We start from the raw sequence: 22,697 nt of genomic DNA on the forward strand, positions 1-22,697 counted from the left end.
CTTATCACAATGCTATATTTGTAGTATACAGAATAAATCTACAGAAAGTCCCTACGGATCTTTAATTTAAAAAAAATTTTTTTTTGAGGATTTTATTTATTTATTTGAGACATATAGTGAGAGTGGGCATAAGCAAGGGGAAGGGGCAGAGGGAAAGGAGAAGCAGGCTCCCTACTGAGCTAGGAGCCCAACATGGGGCTTGAATCCAGACCCTGGGGTCATAACCGAAGCCAAAGGCAGACGCTTAACCAACTGAGCCACCCAGGTTCCCCCTCCATGGGTCTTTTAAATAGATAATGTGATTTTAGTATTTGCTAGTATTATTCTAAAATATGCATATATAATTTAAGGGTATTCTTTATCTTAGTGTAAAATTGTTTATTACTGTACAGATTCAAGGGATTCCTTATTTTATTATTTTTTAGTTTTTAAAAGATTTTATTTATTTATTTGACAGAGAGAGAGAGATCACAGTAGGCAGAGAGGCAGGCAGAGAGAGAGAGGGGGAAGCAGGCTCCCCACTAAGCAGACCACCCAACATGGGGCTAGGTCCCAGGTCCCTGAGATCATGACCTGAGCCAAAGACAGAGGTTTAACCCACTGAACCACCCAGGCATCCTGGATCCCTTATTTTAAATGGAAAAGCACAGGGTTTCTATTACTTAACTTTTCAGTAATCTCATGCTCTGGCAGGAGACATAACTCTCACACAGATGATGTCTCTCAGAGAGACGAACTGATTTAATGAAATTATAAAACACTAATTTTCTAACTTTTTTTATCAATAATTTTAAAGCACTGTTAGAATCATATATATTTATTGTCAGAGAACAAATCTCCAGAAACATTAAATTGTTTTAAATTATACTTTATCTTTTCAGATTTTATTTTTCAAGTTATCTCTACGCCCAACATGGGCCCCAAACTTATAACCCCAAGATCAAGAGTTGCATACTCCACTGACTGAGCCAGCCAGGTATACCTTAAGTTATACTTTTATTCTACTTATTTTATTTACTAAATAAGAATGGATAGACATCACTTGCCATCCATGTGTTATTATTATCCCTCTATTTTCTCTTTCATGTGGGAATTTTTTTTTTTTTTTTTTAGAATTTATTTATTTATTTGACAGACAAAGATCACAAGTAGACAGAGAGGCAGGCAGAGGGAGAAAGAGAAGCAGGCTTCTTGCTGAACAGAGAGCCCGATGCGGGGCTCGATCCCAGGACCCTGAGACCATGACCCGAGCCGAAGGCAGAGGATTTAAACCACTGAGCCACCTAGGCGTCCCTCATGTGGGAATTTTTTCTTTGGGGGGATTGGATTTTAAATTATTTATAAAAAGTCACGTGCTCTTTAAATCTTTACTTGGCTAAAGTAAGTATCGTTAACACTTCTCATCTTTAGTCAAAGTGAAAAACTCAGTTTTTCTTTTGTTTTTGACATTCTGTAACTGAAAAGCGAAGTAAGAGCTAATTTTGAGTTGGAAGCAACTTAAACAACTATATTAGTTTAAAACAAATGTCTTCAATTTTTATATTTAAGAATTACAAAATTAAAAATATCCTTAACTTCTAATCCACAGTATTTCTTCTTGAAATACTTGAATAAAATAAATAATCCTACCAGAAATTAGTATTAAGTCACCATTTCTACAATTAGAGTTCTAATATTAAGCTAGAAAATTAACAGCTGGTTGAGCTTCACTTCAATTGACAGAAAAATGTAAATAGTCGAGTATAATTAGAAACATGACTCACTTCCAATACTATTCATGCTATACTGGGCTTCCTTTTAAAACCCTCCAAATGTGTTCCCTGTTCCATTACCCTGTGGAGTCCTCCAGTTTCTCCTGCCAATTATTAAATGGCATTAAAAGTTTTAAAAATAACTTCTGTGAAAGACCTAAGAATACCACATGAAGTTTTCACTTATTTAAACATTTTACTTACACATTTTGGTGTAATTTAGCAATGATTTTAATGTGTTTCAACATTAGTCCTCAAAATTTTAGTAACTGAATAATGAAAAAAAACATCACTACCCTTGAAGTAAAATTCAATTTACCAATATTTCCTGAAAGGTGGCTTGGTGTAAGGGTAAATAACAATAAAGAAAATTATAGGGGTACTTCCACATATTAGTGCTCTGAACAGGATCTTGACTAAAACACAGACCAGGCTGTGGGAATCATATTACCAAGCGCTGACTTCATATAGTCTGGTCAGTTAAAAGGTAATTTCCCCTTATAAATCCAAATTACATCCTTCAAGAATCTTGCTCATCCGTGGAGGAAATATAGAATCACAGCATTTTAGAGCTCAAAGAACCTCAGAAGTGGTCTGGTTTATCCTCTTCATTTTACAGATGGGGATATGGGAATATGGAGGCCCCGAGAGGGTAGTGTGATTTGCCGAAGGCTACGAAGCCCACAGTGCTGAAGCCAGCATGAAAACTCCTGACTTTTTACTCTTGGTCCAGTGTACCTTCCCCTTCCGCGTGACTTCACGGGATTATGCACCAGGCCGAACGTTGAGATGACAACAGCTGACTTTTTAGTTATATTGCTCTACCACACATTAAAATGTATGTTTAGAAAAATGGGTTAGAGTCCATTTTAAGCTTTTGCTCTTTTTCTTCCTTTCCAAAGTGGCTAAAATTGTTAAATATTATTGACATGCTAAGAACAGTCCTGTTACTCCATCATATAAATTAGCAATATCATTTTAAAGCAAATTCAGCTATTATCTTTACTCTTGTTTTAGTGAACAAAATCTCACAGCCTTATAATTATGATATTTTATTTTTCCATTTGTATTACTGACACAAATTACATCTGTCAAAATGTTTTCTATTTTTGCAATAATAATTTCTATAGTATAAATATAATTTCACTTTTCTTGTTCAAACCCACTTCTATTAGTATACAACAGAGAAATCTCTTCTATGTTCTAGATTAAAAGATTCATTATAAGGTTAATATGAAATGGAATTTCATGAGTGGAATGAGTGTTAATTCGTAGAGATAATCAGGTGGTGTGAATGAAAAAAATGTGATTTTTATGTTTAGTATCTTTAGTTTGTCAACAGGAAATTTAAAGCAAACCACTAATTCTTCAAATTAAAGAAAAGATCAGAGCGCAGAAACTGTTTACATCAACTATCCTGAAGTCATACTTCTGAAGACCAAAGATTTTAAAAAAGCAGTAGAGTACTAACCTAATTATCATGATGAAGAATTTTCCACCACTGTCAGAATGAAAATTATAATTAAACTTTATCACGATTTTATTCCCTTTATGCATTATATTGAAATGGCAAAAACATACTGTTCTTAGAGACACAGGTATGCTGTTAATGATCACATGTATTAGGCGTTTTTACTAAATGTCAACTTAGTAAGCACTTATCAAACACCTATCATGTGTGGGGCACGGTGCTACTAATTAAGAGATGGTCCTAACGCTCAGGAGTTTCATTCACAATCTATGGGCGAGACAGACTTGTAACAAAATGAATCAAAATATAGTAAGACAAGCGTTATATAGTCTTGGTGATGGCCACAACACAGTGGAGCAGAAGAGAGAAGGCCACTGTATGTTAATCATGAGTTTGGCTGTTTCTTACTTAATACAGAGAACCATGCTGTCTGCACAGGGTGAAATACTTCTCAAAGGCCTTTCTGCTGTCTAAAATGTTCTGGTAATTTGGTACAGTACAAAAATAATGTGTTTACTCATGTATTTATGAACGATACTGGGGTAAAATCCTAAAAATACATATATTCTACTTATTCAGTGTTAGGTGCATGTTCAAGTAATGGTAACATCTGAAGGCTAATTATAGTTTAAATTCTTTACATACATGAGACTTTATAAAATGGCTGTGATACATACACAATTACTTTTAAGGCTCAAACGTGTAGTAAACGTTATTTTTGTTAAGAAAACAAACGCAACTTAAAATGTAAGTAACATTCAACGAAGCTGTCACTATTGTTTTTCTTATTTGCAAACAGTGAAATTTTGTTACAATTTGATTATCTTAAGATGGCTTTAAGCCTGTTAACATCAACTGGTTAACCTAAATAACTTTGTTTAGTTTGTTATAGTAGTAAAGTTTTTGTGAATTACTCTACACTACAGAAACACGTGCATTGCCCTTGTGAGATGCTTATCTCAACATGAATCAAACTGCTGAGCCACTGGAATATGTGCCAAATTAGCTGCTGTTTACTTTGAACACACTGACCCTTGGAAAATAAGTCTCCCCTTTCCCCCTTTAATCTTTTAATATTTGTTTTGCAATATATCTCACAGGACATTGATGGGCTGTCAATGAAGTGATGTACATATCATAAATCATCAATTTGGATTCTTGAGTAATATAAACCCAAGCACAATTCACGTCTCAGCTGTTTCTATACAACCATTTTTAAGTGACATGTTTTGGCGGTATCTCGGTAAAGTAAAAACTGGGGAACTCCACTTGTCCCTAAAGTCCCAGTCACAGATATTCATGAACTTAGAGCTCTGTAAACTGGGATGAATTCTGCTCACTAGAGTGTAGAGGAGACTGCAAGGCAAATACACCCGCATCGCTGCAATTTACTGTCAGAACAGCCCCTAAAAGAAGGGATGACTGTAGAATGCAGATAAGTGTTTTTCCACTCTTCTGTAAATTCTTTATACTTAAACACACCATAACAAGCATATAGGTCAAGGAATTGGATCGTGGTACTTACAATTAAAGCGTTTCTTAAAAGAAAAGAAAAGAGAAAAGAAAAGAAAAACTTTCAATAAGTTTCCTTAAAGAAGTAGGCGAGCCAACATCTCCTAAAAGACACCAACACGACTCTGTAGAAAGCGTGGCGATGCTAAACGCTAGCAGCTGAACTCCGTGTCTTGCGGCTGTGGTATCTGTTCAGAGTGTCCAAGTATTTAAGCAGTCCTTAAGATCCCATTAGATATGAAGTCCTAGAGCCACTCCAGCTTCCCCACTCAAGGGGGAAAGCACCATCAAGAATACATTTTCAACCCCAGCCCTCCGCCATCCACCAAGGAAAGCCATTACGCAGCAGAGAACTGGCGCTCCCAGAGATCTCCAGGAGCAAAGAAACATCGGTTATTCCCAAAGTTCTCCAGAAAGTTTCCTGAGCCCCGCTCTCTAGCCCTGCCGCTCCCACCACTTTCCCAAAGATTCCCGAAAGAATTCGAAGAGGCCGGCAGCCGCACACAGGCAGCGGGGCTCGGGCTCCCGCTCGCTCCGCCCCGGCCCGCGCGAGCCCATCTGGGGAGGTCGGAGGCGCCGGCGTCCCGCCAGTCCTTCCGCCCCGGGGCTGTCCCCCGGCCCTCAGCGCCTGGACCTCTGGGGCGCCCGGTTCTGCGCTTACCCCGCTCTGCCGCGGCGGCGACCCGGGTGCTCTCCTTCTCGAGAAGGGCTCCCGGCCGCTCTGAAAAGGAGAATTTCTCTTACACGTGCGGTGCAACTTAACGCGTGCGCCCCGCGCAAGGGCCCGGCCTCCTCGCCCCGGCGGCCATCCCCGCGGCCCCAGTGCGCCCAGCGCTCGCGCCCCCAAGCAGCAGCCGGGGCCGCCGCGCCACGCCCCCGCCGCCTCCACCTCAGCCTGGGGGCCCAGCAGGGGCGGTGCCAGGGAGCAGCGCAGGGCCCCCGCCCCGCCGCCCCACTGCGCCCCTCATTCTCATCCCGCACCCGCATACCGCCGCTCGTCCCCCATCCTGCACACCCACCTGCAGCCGCTTCCCACCTCGCACCCGCAGATACCCATTATCTCCCGCCAGCCTGCACCTGCCCCACACTACACATACAGTCGCACCACGCCTGCACCCCTCATTTCGCAACCATAAACTCATTCCCACTTGAACTTGCACCCGTCACCCTGCAACCGTCCGGCTTTCCCACCCGCACCTGCATCCTGCGCCCTATCCACGGGGGCGCCCTCCTGCTCTGGATGTGGAGCCGGGGGCTCTTTCCTGCCGCCGGGCTCCCGCGGGCCTCGTGTCTGTCTCCTCTGAAAGCACGAGGCCGGCAAGGGAGGAGGGCGAGGGCGAGCGAAGGGCGCACTGGTTCAGGCCCTGCGGGCCCCAGGGGTGCCCTTCGCGCGCACGTGCGTCGGCCGGGCCATCCAGCTTGTCCTCTCTGGGCTGAGCCGCAGCGCTGGGGGCTCTTCTGAACCCGGTGGGTAGTTCGCGCGTGGGCGTTGGGGCGTCTTGCCGTCTCCCCTTCCCTGAGTTTCGCCGCCGGGGGACGCGATTCCAGACAGCCAGCGCTGGGCTGGGGCCACTGAAAAGGGGGTTCCCACGTAACCTGGCCGAATCGACCAAAGAAGAGCCAGGGCCGCAACGTGGATGCTGTCGAGGGCCGTGCCAGAGCAAAGGCTGGAGCGCGTCCCGGGAAAGGAGCCGAGGAGCTATAAATAGTGGCCGTGAGCCTGGTTCCCGTCAAACACACTTAATTTAGCCGGCGGTCATAGGGATTCTTTTGTGTGTGTGCGTGTGTGTGTTTTTAAAGACCTTGCTCCGATGCACTTGAGACTTGGCCCTGCCCAAGGTGACAGGGAAGGTGTTCCTGCAAGTCACTCCTTCTTTATTGGTAGTAGTGACCAGATGCTAGAGCAAAGGTTAGCCTGCTTGCCCAGACTGGGGTGAAGGTTTTAACATCTTTCCTCCCCAGAGCTGGTACTGCACACACTTCAAAGGAAAGCCAACGCCAAAAGGCCACCTAGCAAGGAAGGAATCCAGTCCCTGCCTGTTACTGTCTCCGCTCAGTTTCGGTGGACTCTTGAGTTCCCTCTGCGCCTCCGGGTTTGCTTTTGCATACTCAAGGTTTAAGCGTGGGGGCTTGGCCTGGACAAGATAGTTAATAAATATTAGTTGGCTGAATTTTGCTGGCCATTCTAGAAGCTGAAAATGATTGTAGAATTACCTTTATGAGTGGTGGGTTTATTGCAAGAATGTGGCGAGATTAGAATCTTTGATTGTTTTCAAATTTCCATGGAGCAGCTTCCATTGATTACCCTCATTAGAATTTAGATCTGTTCTGATTAGCAATGTGCTTGTCCTAGGGAATTTACTTATTCAGTTCTGATCTGAACTGAAGGTTATCCCAGGGATGAAAGAAAAGTAAGCTTCTAAAGGCAAATCTAAAGTACCTACTTCCTTGAAAAACTTGAAGGTGTATGTATGTAGTAGGTGGTGGTCATGTAGACTTAGTTTTTCTTTTTTTTAAATTGAGAAATACTGTTCTATAAGACCTTCAAATATTTTTCTTTATTTATTCATTATTAAAGATTTATTTGTTCATTTTTAGAGAGAAGGGGAGAAAGTGTGTGAGGCAAAGGGAGAGGGAGAGAATCTCAAGCAGACTCCCGGGTGAGTAGGGAACCCTATGCAGGGCTGGATCCCACCACCAGAGACCATGACCTGAGCCAAAGTTGAGTCAGAAGCCTAAGGATTGAGACACCCAAGCATCCCTTTATTTTTATTTTTAATTGAACTGTAGTTGCTATAAAATATTAATATTAGTTTCATGTATATAACATGAAACTAAGATCTTAATCATATGATATGCTTTTTATTTTAAAGATTGTTTACTTCTTACTTAGTTTCAAGAAAGGTTGTGTTTAGAATAATTTCAGGGTAAAGTGTCCATGTATACGTACATACGCATATATGGCAAACTGATTAAAGCTGAATTCTCGTTTGACAGGTCCCATTTCCATATTCTAGTAACATTTCTAGCAAAAAAGGTATACAGTGGAGAAAGACTTGACTGCATTGTTGCTCTTTGAGTTAGGAACCTTTCACGCAGGGGTGTTGGAGAGAGAGCACCTGGCCCTCTTTTCCCTTCTACCAGCCACTCAGATGCGCTTGCTTAGGGTGCCCCCTGGTAGTCGTGGCTGGAATTACTTTTCCGAGTCTGACTAATCTGCATAAATCTTTGTGCTTTGTACATGTTAAAGAAAGTTCAACAAATATTTGTTGAATATTTAAGCCTCCCTAAAAGTGGCAGCCCAGAGTAACACAGTTATCTTGTATGCGATCATGTGAGAGCAGAATTTAATTAATCCATCTTAAACCCAAGTTAAAAAAAACCCTGTAATTTGACTTTTTTCTTTTACTTTAAAATTACTAGTATAGATGGTATCATTCATTACCTACTCATACCACTTGGCAATGCATAGCATTTTATGTACTTTGTAAATATACATGTTTTATAGTATTTTTGTAAATTAATTCAACTACTATTTATTAAACTTCAGTTCATATGAGACCTCAGGCTGGAGGGAGATGAAAACTTTCTCCACCCAAAGAATTCACTGTCTCTGTGCCAGTCTGTCCCCTGGAGGAATTTATAATATGTTCTGAATTACAAAGTATTGATTCACAAATAAACACTTGAAACATATTTACTTCATATGAAGGCAATAATAGTGAATAGTAGTGAATAAAAAAGCATAATAATTTAAATAGCTTCTGGCACAATTCTAAGTGTTCTGTGCACATTTCTTAAGAGATGTAATCAGACACATATGTGGTGGAGGCAAGTTAAGTGTCCTTTGGGCAATTAGGAGCAGGACTCTTCAGTGTGAGTCTGCTGAATTTCTTTCTTTCTTTCTTTCTTTTTTTAAGATTTTATTTATTTATTTGACAGAGAGAGATCACAAGTAGGCAGAGAGACAGGCAGAGTGAGGAGGGGGAAGCAGGCTCATGGCCAAGCAGAGAGCCCGATGTGGGGCCCAATCCCAGGATCCTGGGATCATGACCTGAGCCGAAGGCAGAGGCTTTAACCCACTGAGCCACCCAGGCGTCCCATCCCTCTTGAGGATTTCCTAAGACAGCCAAAATCTTAGCAATTCATAATATATGGGATGAATGTCTTGAATAAGCTCTCATCTTAAGGTTTTTCAAACCAGTGTGAGATCATAGTGTTGATCTTTTTCTGCCTTTGGCCTCCATATCCTCCACCTCTCTGCTCTGTAGACCGCAGCTCGGCTGGTCTGGCTCATTAATTTCTCGCTGCATGACTGAAGTTGAGTGTGGGGTAGGGGAGGGACTAGCACTTGCTTTCCTGATAAAGGTTTAGAAATCTAGAGTTCCCATCCCTGGTGAGTATTCCTAGCACAGGTTACACTGGAGAAAGGGAATTTCTGCTTCTGAATTTAGCACTAAACTTGTCTTGGGCCATGAAGTGTCAGTCCTCATGATTCCCCATAAAGCCCGATGGCCCAGCTTAGTGATCCAATAACCTCAGGCTCCTGTTTCACTGGGAGATCGTTCTTCAATTTCCTAAGCATCTGTTTTCTCTTTCAATTCTTGCAAGAGTATGAGAATCTATGAAATAATTTCTTTTTTTTAAGAGATTTTATTTATTCATTTAAAAGAGAGCACAAGCAGGGGGAGGGGCAGAGGGAAAAGGAGAAGCAGGTTGCCTGCTGAGCAGGGAGCCCAACACAAGGCTGGACTCTGGGATCATGACCTGAGCCAAAGGCTTAATCAACTGAGCCACCCAAGCACCCCAGCATAACACACATTTTAAAGAATCTTTTTTTGTTTCCTGATGAGAGTTAAATCTAAATAATTTGAGATTCCATCTCCTGTGGGAGTTTGCTTTGTAATCATAGTGACGATAAAGCAAATGAATTGGACTTGACTACTAATCTTATTACTGAAGCATACAGTTTCATGAATACTTTAAGAATTACATTATTCTTACACAAATGATTATATCCAACTAGTAGAAGGATGTAAAGTGTATTAACTGAATCCTCTTTGGTGAAGTTTGTGTGGTGTGCACACGATGCAGAAATTTTAGATTAATCTGCTGGGAAGTTCATTTGTAGCCATTCTTTCATTTCTTCTGTTGTTTATTTTCTAAATTTCTATAATTGCTAGCTTGCCTAGTCAGGATGAGGTAGGACTGGGAAAACCATGCTGGTATAATGCCCAGAAAAGGCAAAAGGAACAACATGCGGTGGAGGAACAGTGGGCTTTGTGGGAGCTGTGCACAAATGTGCATGGAGGAGGAACTAGAAAAAAGAAGAACTAAACTCAAAGCTAGCACAAAGAAGGAAATAAAGATTAGAGGACAGATGAGTGAAATAGAAAATAGAAAAACAATAGAAAAAAATCAATGAAACCAAAAGTTGAGTGTTTGAAAAGATCAATAAAATGACACGCCTTTGGCTACCTTGACTAAGGAAAAAAAAAAGACTAAAATTACTAAAATAAGAATGAAAGTGGGTCATTAATACCAAATCAACAGAAATAAAAAGGATTTTGAGAGAATACTATGAAAAATGTATGCCAATATATTGGATAGCTACTAAGACTAAATCATGAAGAAAGAAAATCTGAATAAACCTATATATTAAGGAGATTGAAACAGTAATCAAAAATTTAATTTAAGAAAGCCCTGTACTCAATGGTTTCACTGGTGAATTCTGCCAAACATCTAAAGAAGAATTAGTACAAATCTTTCTCAAATTTTTCCAAAAAATTGAAGAGGAGGAAACACTTCCTAACTCATTATATAAGGCCAACATTCCTCTGATACCAAAGCTAGACAAAGATGCTACAAGAAAGTAAAACCATAGATGAATGTGTCTTATGAACTTTGATGTTAAAATCCTCAACAAAGTACTAGCAAATAGAATTCAGCAACATATTAAAAGGATTATACAGCACTGACCCAGTGGAATTAATTCCAGAAGTGCAAGAATGTTTCAACATGTGCAAGTCAATCAGTGCAATGCATCACATCAAAGAACGAAGGAAAAAAACACCTGATCATCTAACTGACACAGTTAGAAAAAAACACCTGATCATCTAACTGACACAGAAAAATCATTTGATAAATTCAACACCCTTTCATGATAAAAAACATTCAACAAATTGGGAATACAAACTACCTCAACATACTAAAAGTCATATATGAAAAACCCACAGCAAACATCAGACTCAATGTTGAAAGACTGAAAACATTTCCTCTAAGGTCAGGAGCAAGGCCAGGATGCTTTCACCATTTTGTTCAATATAGTACTGAAACTTCAGCCAGAGCATTTAGGAAAGAAAAAGAAAAAGAAAAAGTATTCAAATTGTAAAGGAAGAAGTTATCTGTGTGGTCTTATATGAGAAAATCCTAGGAATTCCATATACTCACACGAACTGTTTGAACTAATAAATGAATTCAGCAAAATAGCAGGACACAAACTCAACACACACAAAATGGTTGCTTTTCTTTTTTTTTTTTAAGATTTTATTTATTTGACAGAGATTACACGTAGGCAGAGACGCAGGCAGAGAGAGAGGGAAGCAGGCTTCCCGCTGAGCAAAGAGTCCAATGTGGGGCTCCATCCCAGGACCCTGGGACCATGACCCGAGCTGAAAGCAGAGGCTTTAGCCCACTAAGCCACCCAGGTGCCCCAATGATTGCTTTTCTATACACAATGAATAATCTGAGAAGAAAATTACAAAAACCATTTAATTTACAGTAGCATCAAAAAAGTAAAATAAAATACTTAGGAATTAACCAAGGAGGTGAAAGACTTGTACAATGAACACTAGAAAACACTGCAGAAGATATTAAAAAAGACATAAAAAATATGTGAACACATCCTATTTTTCAGGGGTTGGAAGACTTAGTATTATTAAAATGTCCATGCTACCCAAAGTAATCTGTAGTTTCACTGCAATCCCTATCAAAAACCCAATTTTTTTTTCAAAAATAGAAAAACACAGTCTAAAATTTATGTGGAATCTATATGGAATCTCAAGGAAATCTGAAGAACCCCCCCCCCCCAAAAAAAACCCAAAGAACAAAAAACAAAACAAAAAAACCTTGAAAAAGAATAAGACTGGACAAACGCTTTCTGATTTCAACACTTACTACAAAGCCACAGTGGTAGTGGCATAAAGACAGACTCATAGAGCAATGGAATGGGATACAGAGCTCAGAAATAAACCCTCACACATATGGTCAAATGATTTTCGACAAGAGTGCCACAACCATTCGATGGGGAAAGGACAGTCTTCAACAAATAGTGCTGAGAAAACTGGAGATCCACATGCAAAAGAATGAAGCTATACCCTTACCTAACATTGTATGAAAAATTAACTCAAAGTTCATGAAAGACCTGAATGTAAGAGCTAAAACAATAAAACTCTTAAGAGAAAACATAGGACAAAAAGTACAAGAGATTGGATCTGGCAATGATTTCCTGGATATGACACTAAAGGCAAAGGGATAAAAGAAAAATAGACAAATTAGACGTTATGAAAATTAAAAAAATTTATGCATCAAAAGACCCCATCCATAGAGTAAAAAGACAGTCTATAGAATGGAAGAAAATATTTGTAAATTATATAACTAATAGGGGATTAATATCTAGAGTAAGTAGAGAAGTCTTAAAAATAAGTAATTAAAAAATAACCTGATTCAAAAATAGGCAAAGGACTTGAATAGACATTTCTCCAATGAAGACATGCAAATGGCCAATAAACACATGAAAAGATGTTCAACATCACTAATCATCAGGGAAATGCAAATCGAAACTACAATGAGAAACCACCTCACACCCATTATGATGACTACTAACAAAAAGATAGGGTATGAAAGTGTTGACAAGCATATAGAGAAACTGGACACTTTCTACACTATTGGTAGGAACGTGAAAGGGTACAGCCACCATCTGATCCAGCAATTCCACTTATGGGTACATACCCAAAAGAATCGAAAACAGGGTCTCAAAGACATATTCGTACCCATGTTCATAGCAGCTTTAGTCACGATAGCTGACACATGGAAGCAACCCAAAGTTCATTGACAGACGAATGGTTAGGCAAACTGTGGTATATACATACAATGAACTACAATGAACTCACCTTAAAAAGGAAGGAACTTCTGCAATATACTACAACATGGATGAACTCTGAGGGATTAATGCTAAGGGAAATAAGCCAGTCAGAAGGGCAAATACTGTATGATCCCACTTATATGAGGTACCTAGAATATCAAACTCATAGACACAGAAAGTGGAAGGGGGTGGCCAGGGGAGAATCGGAAGTTAGTGTTTAATGGGAACAGAGTTTCAGTTTTGCAAGATGAGAAGAATTCTGTGGGTCAATAATGGTGATGATTGCACAACGGTGTGAATGTGCTTAATGACCCTGAACTGTATACCTGGAAATGGTTTCACAACAGTACATTTTATGTGTTGCGTATTTTTAAAAAGTGAAAAAGACCCCCACACTTTCTATATGACCCCCAAAACTGTGAATGGAATGGTTACTGGGCGGGGGGAGCAGTTATGACAGGGAGCTTGGACAGGGACTGAGTTTCATCTTTTCAGGTTGAAGAGAGCATGATTTCTAAAGCAAGTGGGAAAAAGGTTGATAAACTGTAGACGGGCAAGTGTGTAGGAGGTCTTGCCTGCTGGGTTAATCAGGAAGCATTGGTGCTTGATGCCCTTCAGAAATAAAGTTGCTCTTGGTTGAGAATGGGCTTATTTCTGGACATAAAAATATAGCCATTTACATCTCCTTGTTGCTTTGTTCTCAAGGTGCTTAATCTTCCTTGAGCTTCGCAAGAGAAGTGTGAGGAAAGAAGCATAGAGATCACTTCCCATTTTACAGAGGAAGAAATGGAGCTGTGGAGCTGAAATGGTTTGCAAACATTTTCCACTGCTGGTAAGTAGTTTATGAGCCCACATCTTTGGATCCTAAATCTAGTATTTAACATTTGTGAGACTTCTGAGATTGGCTAAGAATGAATTTAGTCATTTATAAATTAGGAAGAGTCTTGGTAACATTTAGAACTATTAGCACTGTTAAGTTGCCAGATTGTGGTTCTAGGATGATTTTTGCCTGTTTGAAAATTAGGGAATCCAAGACAGAGAAAGGATAAATGACTTTTCAAAAGGACAAAATTCTTCAGTGGAAAATGGATTATATGTCTCAGATTGAAGTCTTAAAGACAGAAGAAATAGGACAGCAATCTGTACAATGAAGGTGAAAACCTTGGAATTTGCCTCAGAAGAGATTTACTGTTATGGAGTTATTTTTTGCTTTGGTTCCTCTGCCCTTTCTGGTTATAGCATGGGGTATTTCATGTAGTTTGCTCAGGCATGTGCTGCATTTGGTATGCCAAAATAGCTTCATTACACGTGAACCTGGATAGTTTCTGGCAAATGGGCTGCCCTTCAAGCCTTCTTACTCAGCCTAGCTCCCTCAGGACTGAGTTTAGCATGAGGGGTTTTCAAAGTTATAATTGGAAAGTGGTCTGTCCCCTCCAAACTACTGGGGACCACTGCGGGTATCATCAAAAGGCATTTCGTGCCAGCCAGTCACTTCTCCCTTGGACACCTTGAAAATGGAATTTTCACAGTTGAGGCTACAGCTTTGTAGCTGAGACCCTTTTGGAAAAGCCCAAGGATCATTCATTTTCACCTGCACATAGAGCTACACTACCTCCCTGCTAGCATTTCCCCTTCCCCCACTGACCACACCTGTAACAAGCCCCTTCCTGAGTGTTCTGTAACCCACTGTACATAAGGCCTTCCTAGCTACTTGCCTCTATGAAACCCAGTCTCCTGGGGCATAGGTTGCAGCTGAGTTAAGAAGGGGCAGCCACTCCTTTTCCCACACCCATGGGTCTCAAGTGTTGGAGCCCACATCAACGTTCCTGCCTGGTTACTTGTCTGAAATCTTTCACTCTATCCCAATTCCTGATGTCCTCTGAGGTGGCTCAGATTTCCTTCCATTTAGGATGGTCATTGAAGCACAAAGAAAGATGCCTTTAGGAGGTATAAGTGTAAGTTCCTCTTTTATGTTATAAAAAATTTTTTCATAGATAATGAATCAAGGCAAATAGCAGCACCAGTCCATTGTGTTAATAGGATGGTATTGCTGGAAAACATCTTGTGCCAACAGAGGTAGACTTACTAAAAACCAGTATCCAGAACAAGGAGGTGTGGTCTTTCTACCCTCTGCTATTGGGACCATATTTCAAGGACTGTAGTTAGTTTTGGACACAGTCCAATCGAAGTGTTGTTTAAATGGGACATTGTCCATTTAAAAGGTGGCTGACTCATTTAAAAAGATGCACCAGGGACTGAAAACCACAAAGTATGAGGAATGGTTGAAGGGGCGAGGGTATTTTGCTAAGAGAAAGGACTCAGAGGAGATTCTTAGTGCATTTGATGAGTACTTGCTATGTGCCAGGGACAGGGCTAAGAAGTTTACTTATATGAGCTCATTTTCTTAAGAGAGAGAGAGAGCACATGCACAAGCAGGGGGATGGGAGACAGAGGGAGAGGGAGAGAGAGAGAGTGTTAAGCAGGCTCTATGCTTAGCCCAACATGGGGCTTGAACTCATGACCCTGAGATCATGACCTGAACTGAAATCAAGAATCAAAGGTTAATAGACTGAGCCACCCGATGCCCCTTATATTAGCTTATTTAATCCTCACAGTATGTCCATGGAATGGATGAATGAAAAAGAAAATATGGCACGTGCATACACACGCAGAGGAATATTATTAAGCCATAAAAGGAATAAATTATCTTGCCATTTATGACAATATGGATGAACCTTGAGGCATTGTGCTAAGTGAAATAAATCAGACAGAAAAAGATAAATTCTACATGATCTCATTTATGTGTGGAATCTAAAAAGAGAAAAGACACGTAAAACCTTCCCCACCCCCCACCAACACAGTTAATGCTGAGGTAGAGGGTAAAGGGTGGGCAAAATGCGTGAAGGAGGTCCAAAGATGCAAATTTCTAGCTATAGAATGAATTAAGCCATGGGAAGATAATGTACAGCACGGTGACCATAGTTAATAGTACTGTATAGCATATTTGAAAGTAGCTAGAAGAATGGATCTTGAAAGTGCTTATCACAACTGAAACAACTTTTTTTTAATTTTAAATTTTTTTATTTTTTATTTTTTAGAAACATATAATATATTTTTATCCCCAGGGGTACAGGTCTTTGAATCGCCCAGTTTACACACTTCACAGCACTCACCAAAGCACATACCCTCCCCAATGTCCATAACCCCACCCCCCTTCTGCCAACCCCCCTTCCCCCAGCAACCCTCAGTTTGTTTTGTGAGTTTAAGAGTCACTTATGGTTTGTTTCCCTCCTAGTCCCATCTTGTTTCATTTATTCTTCTCCTACCCCCTTAAGCCCCCATGTTGCATCACCACTTCCTCATATCAGGGAGATCATGCTTAGCGAAATAAGTCAAGCGGAGAAAGACAACAGAAACAATTTTGTAACTACGTAGAGCAATGGATGTTAACTGGATTTATAGTGGTGATCATTTTGCAATATATACAAATATTGAATCATTACATTGTATACCTGAAACTAATATAAATAACGTAATGTCTATTATACCCCATTAAAAGAAATCCTCACAGGAACCCAGTGAGGTTCACAGGGTCCCCAGCTTTCCAGTGAAGAAATGGAGGCTCAGAAGGGTTAATTAACTTGCCCAAAGTCACACAGATAATAAGTGGCAAAGCAAAGATATTAATATGAGTCTGCTGGCTCTCAAGCCTTTGCTCTTAAACAGTAGTATGTGTGTGTGTGTGTGTCCCAGAAAGTTTAGGCTTGTTTTGTGTGCCCTCCAAAGGGACAACTATGACCTAGGACAAGTTACTGGAGAATGGCTTTTGTTTCAATCCATTACAGATGCCCTGCTGGCATTCCCAGGAAGTGGCTGACCGCAGGATGTGATGGTCCGTGCTGCTGGAAACCCAGCAGGGTAAGGTGGTAGAGGTAGTTGGAGTGTTTGAGTGGGGGCTTTGCCTTTGAAAACCTGGTCAGGGAATGCATCTGTGCAAGGCTGGTGGAAGATAGCCTCCTGGAAGGAAGGGATGAATTCAGATCTAATAAAGACTGTCTTAGCACAGTGTGTCAAAGCATTAAATAAAACCCATTTGCTGACCCAGTTGATTTTGGAAATTCGTCAAAAGAACGCCTGAACCTTCTTGCGTAAGGTGCTGGAGGAGAAGGGTGTGCCTTTGAGTCATCCCCTGGGAGGCCTGAGGTTCCTGAGACTTGACCCTGCCCAGCAGGCACTGAGTGAGACTGAGACGGAAGAGGAATGGGTGCGTCCTGAACTTCCTGATCCATCTCCTTAAAGTAACCTTAGCTCTTAGAGGAAGGACAGAGCATGATAGCACCATAAAACTTCTGGAACTGAAGTTTGGAGGTGCTGCTCTTCATGGTGTAGCATAAATGTGTTTTGTTCACAGATTACCTTTTTTATTCCTTTTCTAGTCTTTTTCTTTTTGGTCTCTATTGGCTACATTTTCTTCTCACTTGCCCTTTTGCAATCCTCTCATTTTAATTTTCCTTTTGCCTAATGTGTAATTTCTTCTTTCCCTCACCTAGTCCTAGTTTCCTCACCTAGTTGCTCATCACTGATTAGTCTTCTGCACCTACCTTCACTTTGAGACCTTCTCCCTGACCCCTTGCCAACTGTGTCGGGAATGAGCAGAGATGGTACTGGGAAAACTTTTCCAGTTAATCCCTGCTGACAAATTCCCTGCCATCATGGTAGTTATCACACAAATATATTTTTCAGAATAACTAAGAGAATGTCTGAGTTCAAATCACTGGTCTGCCCCTCATCGGCTCTCTAGCACTGGGCAAGCTCCATATGCCCAAATTGGTACAAATTGGAGATTATCCACATAGGATTGTTTTGAAGATGGTTCTCAAAAAATGACATTCATTATTATTTCTTGGAAACTTTTGTAGCAATTTGTCATTGCTGTGACATTTATATTAAAATCTATAAAACTATCAGTCTTCAAGAGATTAGGAAAAAAATAACCTTTCACTACAGATAGTTTGAGAAGCACTTGTTTAGATGTCATTATTTCCTCTTTGCAAAAGCTGCTTACTCTGAATAGAGGTGTTTACATAATAAGTGAATTCTTCAAGTGTTGAAAGAATGAGCTGTAAAACATATCCTCATATTTCACTTTGGGCAGAGAATAAACAGGTGGAAATGAAAAAGCCTTGCTTCTGTTAAAGGAATCTCTGTTTCTCTCTTCCTTTTGCCCTTCTTTAAGTTCCCTTTTGTTAATAGGGCAGTTGTTGGAGAATTTGTCTGTGCTTCTCTGACCCAAACTCCGCCTCTCTGTATTCACACTTGATGAACCCAGACCAGGATTCACTGACCCCTCACAAGAGGACAAAGGTAATTTCCTGCATTCCTGCTTATTCAGGATTTTGTTTATTTGCTATGAATGGACAATGTATTTATAAATAGTTAACAGCTACCAAGAGTATAGATGTGTGTTTCATTTTCTTAATGGATAATATCATTAACCCTCTTGAGAAAAAAAAAATATTACTTTTAAATGATTGACTTGTAACGTCCCCAAGGAAAAGTGTGTTGCCACAAAGGCAAAATGGAAGGTTATGTGTGTGCAGAAATTTCAGACATAGCATTCTGCTTACCAAGGCCAGGTCAGGTGTTAACCAAGGAAAAGAAAGCATAAACCATTGAGTTCTGTTGACAGGTCTTACCTTGCTTTTTCCTCTAAAAGAATGAGGTGTGTTTAATCCTTTTATTTCTGTCAGACAGCACAGACCAGTAAAGCAGATGCTCTCTAGCTTGAAAATTGTTCACTTAGCAATCGTCTGAGTGCAGGTAGTGCTGTTGTGGGACTTCTGGGGAAGCTAATGTATTTACTAGGTGCCTCGAAGAACTTATAATTTGTCAATTTACCAAACAGCTGGGTCAAAGAGACTGAGCAAGGTCTAGGGGTGCCGTGGTGAGTGGAGCTGACCACTGCTTTCTTGGAACTTTTTCCTTTTCTTAAGATTTATTTATTTATTTATTTTAGAGATAGACAGAGAGATTTGGGAGGGGTAGAGAGAGATGGAGAGAGAGAATCTCAAGTAGACTCCCTGTTGAGTCCAGAACCCGATGTAGGATCATGACCTGAGCTGAAATCAAGAGTTAGACATTTAACTGACTGGGGCACCAGGTAACTTTTTCTTGTAGTCTAATGAAATAATCATTAAACAGGTAAATACACAAGCAGACATATCCTGTGTTTCATCAAATCGAAAGTACCATTGATTATAAAACATACCATTACTTACCTCTACCAAAATAAAAGCTATGATTATAATGGTAAGATGTCATCTGTTACAAGACACAAAGCTCTATTTCAGAGATGCTAAAATTGAAAGAACTATTAGTCTTAGGCTCTGCATGTATGGGAATTAACTTAGAAATTAATTAACTGTTAATCATGATGAGTGCTTTCAAAAGGAATAAAACCACATAGAGTTTCTATTAAGAAAGGCCTATTTTAGATTGGATGACAGTTAAGTTGAGAATCAAGGGATAAGGGATTGTGAGAAGTTTGAGATGCTGTCTTGAATGGGTGATACAGGAAATGAGTAAAGTAGGAGTGCAGAGGAGAGACAAATCAATTTGAGTGGGAATAGTCGGGTAGGAGTTGAGCTGGATTTTGAATGATTTCAATGGCAGATGGAAAGGAAGGCCAAGACAAAGGACACAAAATTAGCGAAGGCAAAGAGCAAAAGATATTAAGTAAAAATATCCATCCTAAAATTTATATGGAATCTCAAGGAACTCAAAAAAAAAAAAAAAAAAAAAAGAAAAGAAAAACAAATTTGAAAGGGAAGGACAAAGTTGGAGGACTCATATTTCCTGATTTCAACACTTACTGGAAACTTAAAGTAGTCAAAACAACATGATATTGGCATATATATACCAAAGGAATAGATTAGAGAGCCCAGAAATAAATCCTTGCGAATATGGCCAAATCATTTTTGATGAGTGTCAAGACAATTCATTAAGGAAAGGACAGTTTCTTTAACAAATAGTGCTTGGAAAACTGGATACCTACATGAAAAGGATGAAGTTAATATCCTTACCTAATATCATATACAAAAATTAACTCAAAATGCAAAGATATGACACTAAAACTGTTACTTTTAGAACAAAACATAGGGCTTCATGACATTGGATTTGATAGTGATTTCCTGTCTATGACACCAAAGGCACGGGAAACACAAGGAAAAAAAAAAGACAAATGGAGTTCATGATAATTAAAAACTTTGTTCATTAAAGGACATGACCAACAGAGTGAAAAGGAAACCCACAGAATGGGAGAAAAGATTTGTGTGTCATGTATCTGATAAGGGATTAATAACCAGAATATAGAGAGAACTCTTAAAACTCAAAATGAAAAGCAAAACGGATTTGAACATGACATGAGAAATGAACAGATATTTCTCCATGAAGACATACAAATGGTCAACAAGCATAGAAAGATGTTCAATATCACCTAACAGGGAAATTCAAAAGCAGAAATGAGATACTACCTCCCACCCATTAGGATGACTAATAAAAACTACAACAACAACAGAAACGCCAGGAAATAAAAAGTGCTGGCAAGGATGTGGAGAAATTGGAATCCTTGTGCACTATTGTGGGAATGTGAAAGGATATAGCCATCGTGGAAATAAATTAAAAATGGAATTACCGGGGCACCTGGGTGGCTCAGTGGGTTAAGCCTCTGCCTGTGGCTCAGGTCATGATCTAGGAGTCCTGGGATTGGGCTCTCTGCTCAGCAGGGAGTCTGCTTCTCTCTCTCTCTCTCTCTCTCTCTGCCTGCCTCTCTGCCTGCTTGTGATATGTCTATCAAATAAAAAAAAAATGGAATTATCAGATGATCCAACAATTCCACTTCTGGGTACATACCCAAAAGAATTAAAAGAAGGGTCTCAAAGAGATATTTGTACCCCCGTGTACTAGCAGCATTAGTCACAATAGATGACACGTGGAAGCAGCTGAGCATCCACTGACAGACGAATGGTTAGGCAAACTGTGGTATATACATACAATGAACTATAATGAACTCACCTTAAAAAAGAAGGAAATTCTGCAATATGCTACAACATGGATGAACTCTGAGGGAGTTATAGTAAGTTGTATTAAGAAATAAGCCAACCACAAAAAGACAAATACTGTATGATCTCAGTTATATGAGGTACCTCAAATGATTAAATTCATAGAGACAGAAAACAGAATAGTGGTTGCCAGGGGTTGAGGGGAGCAGATAGAAAGCTGTTTACTAGGGACGTTTCAGTTTTGTAAGATGAAAAGAGTTCTGGAGATTAATGGTGCTGATGGCAATATGAATGTATTCAATGTCACTGAATTATATACTTAAAAATACTTAAATTTTTACTTAAAAATAGTAATTCATATGTTGTGTGTATCTTAATACAATTGATAAAAAAGATAATGGAGCATGTCCACAGGTCCAAGAAGAGATCATTTGGGCTGGCGTAAAGGACTTCATGAAGGAAGGAAGAAAAGACGAGTTTGGAAGCATAGACTGGCATCAGATGCAAAAGACCCTTGGATGACAAACCTGTAAGGCAGGACTTTATCTTTCAAGCAACAGGAAATCCGGAAATCCTGGGAGGATCCTCCCCTACTCCCCACCCATGCGTGTGGATCCGGAGGTGAAGAGATGGAATTAATATATCTTCCCAGAAAGAGCCAGGACCAAGAGACTGGTCATTCACAAGAGTGAGACCGGCTGGGGATGAGTAAATGGACAGCTATACAAAACCAGATCACACAGAGACTGGCAGTGCCAGATTGGTCTGAAGGTAACAAGTGCAGTTGTGCAATTTTCCTCAGCCGGAACAGGTTTGCAGAGAGAATGCTTGGTGAGTCACTTCATTGCTGGGGATCACCATGCTGAGTGTGTCTTCAGGTCAGTGAGTCGAGGGGATGTGGTCTTAGTGATAGGGTCTGTGTGGTGAGGTACAAAGCTGGGAAGGGTGGTAGGCAGGGAGGACTGGGAGGCTCTTGAGGAAAAGATCTAAGGGAATGGCAGCTGTGGAAGCTGAGTGTACCAACTCTTGGACTTTTTTGGGCATCTGCCATGTGATGTTGAACATGGTATGCTATTAGGAAAGGCTGAAATGGTATGGATTAGACCATTCAATTCTCAGAGAATACTCTGTGTAGGTTACAACAAGGGAACAGAACAGGATGGAGTGTTCTTTCAGCTAATACTTTACCTCCTGTGCTGAGGAAGGTTGCAAATCTCACACTTGGAATATCTTGTTAAGAGGGTAAAGAATGCTCACCTCTTCAAGCCCACAGACGTGGGACATGGTAACTGAATGTTAACATTTTCAGTGATGAGCTGGAGGAGGGGGACACACCACTGACTGAATGGTATCCATAGCACTTGGCCTCCTTAGTGGGTTGAGGAGGAAGCTGTGGGGGTCCTACAGTCCCCTCAGCCCTTTGACATTGTTGACAGTCAAGGGTTGAAACCTGGCCATCAGAGAGCTGAAAACCCAGGAGAATCATCTTCTCATTCTCCCTTTCCAACCCGTGACAACCACAATTACAAGTTCTGTCTCTGTGAATTTGCTATTCTAGGTGCCTCACATGACTCTTTCTTTCTTTCTCTCTCTCTCTCTCTCTCTTTTTTTTTTAAGGATTTTAGTTATCTGTTTACTGAAAGATGGTAGGGTGGGGGGAGGGGCAGAGGAAGAGGGAGAGATCTCAAGCAGACTTCATGCCAAATGTGGAGCCTATGTGGGGCTCATCTCACGACCCTGAGATCATGACCTGAGCTGAA

General features: G+C 40.3%; 1 protein-coding gene and 1 long non-coding RNA gene across 9 annotated transcripts in view; one reads left to right on the top strand and one right to left on the bottom strand.

Moving 5' to 3' along the window:
• GJA3 (gap junction protein alpha 3) overlaps window positions 1-20,992 on the bottom strand; it is a 35,125-nt gene extending 14,133 nt beyond the window's left edge. For 2 of the 8 annotated variants that reach the window (XM_082700906.1, XM_082700908.1), the window contains exons 1-2: window positions 5,932-6,452; window positions 5,396-5,455 (exon numbers count right to left, since the gene is read on the bottom strand). The gene's annotated coding sequence lies outside the window, so the exon portion shown is untranslated. Of the gene's footprint in view, window positions 1-3,222; window positions 3,238-5,395; window positions 5,573-5,753; window positions 5,825-5,931; window positions 6,453-20,950 lie in introns of those variants that run through there. The other 6 variants (XM_082700907.1, XM_082700912.1, XM_082700910.1 and 3 more) reach the window with 6 other exon arrangements.
• On the top strand, window positions 16,739-22,538 carry LOC309848858. The gene is made up of 3 exons (XR_014303341.1): window positions 16,739-16,795; window positions 18,114-18,241; window positions 21,352-22,538. It is a non-coding gene; the product is annotated as an uncharacterized lncRNA (long non-coding RNA).
• Window positions 22,539-22,697: the final 159 nt, after the last annotated feature.

Source organism: Mustela nivalis, assembly GCF_964662115.1.
Source record: "Mustela nivalis genome assembly, chromosome: 15".
Classification (NCBI taxonomy): Eukaryota; Metazoa; Chordata; class Mammalia; order Carnivora; family Mustelidae; genus Mustela; species Mustela nivalis.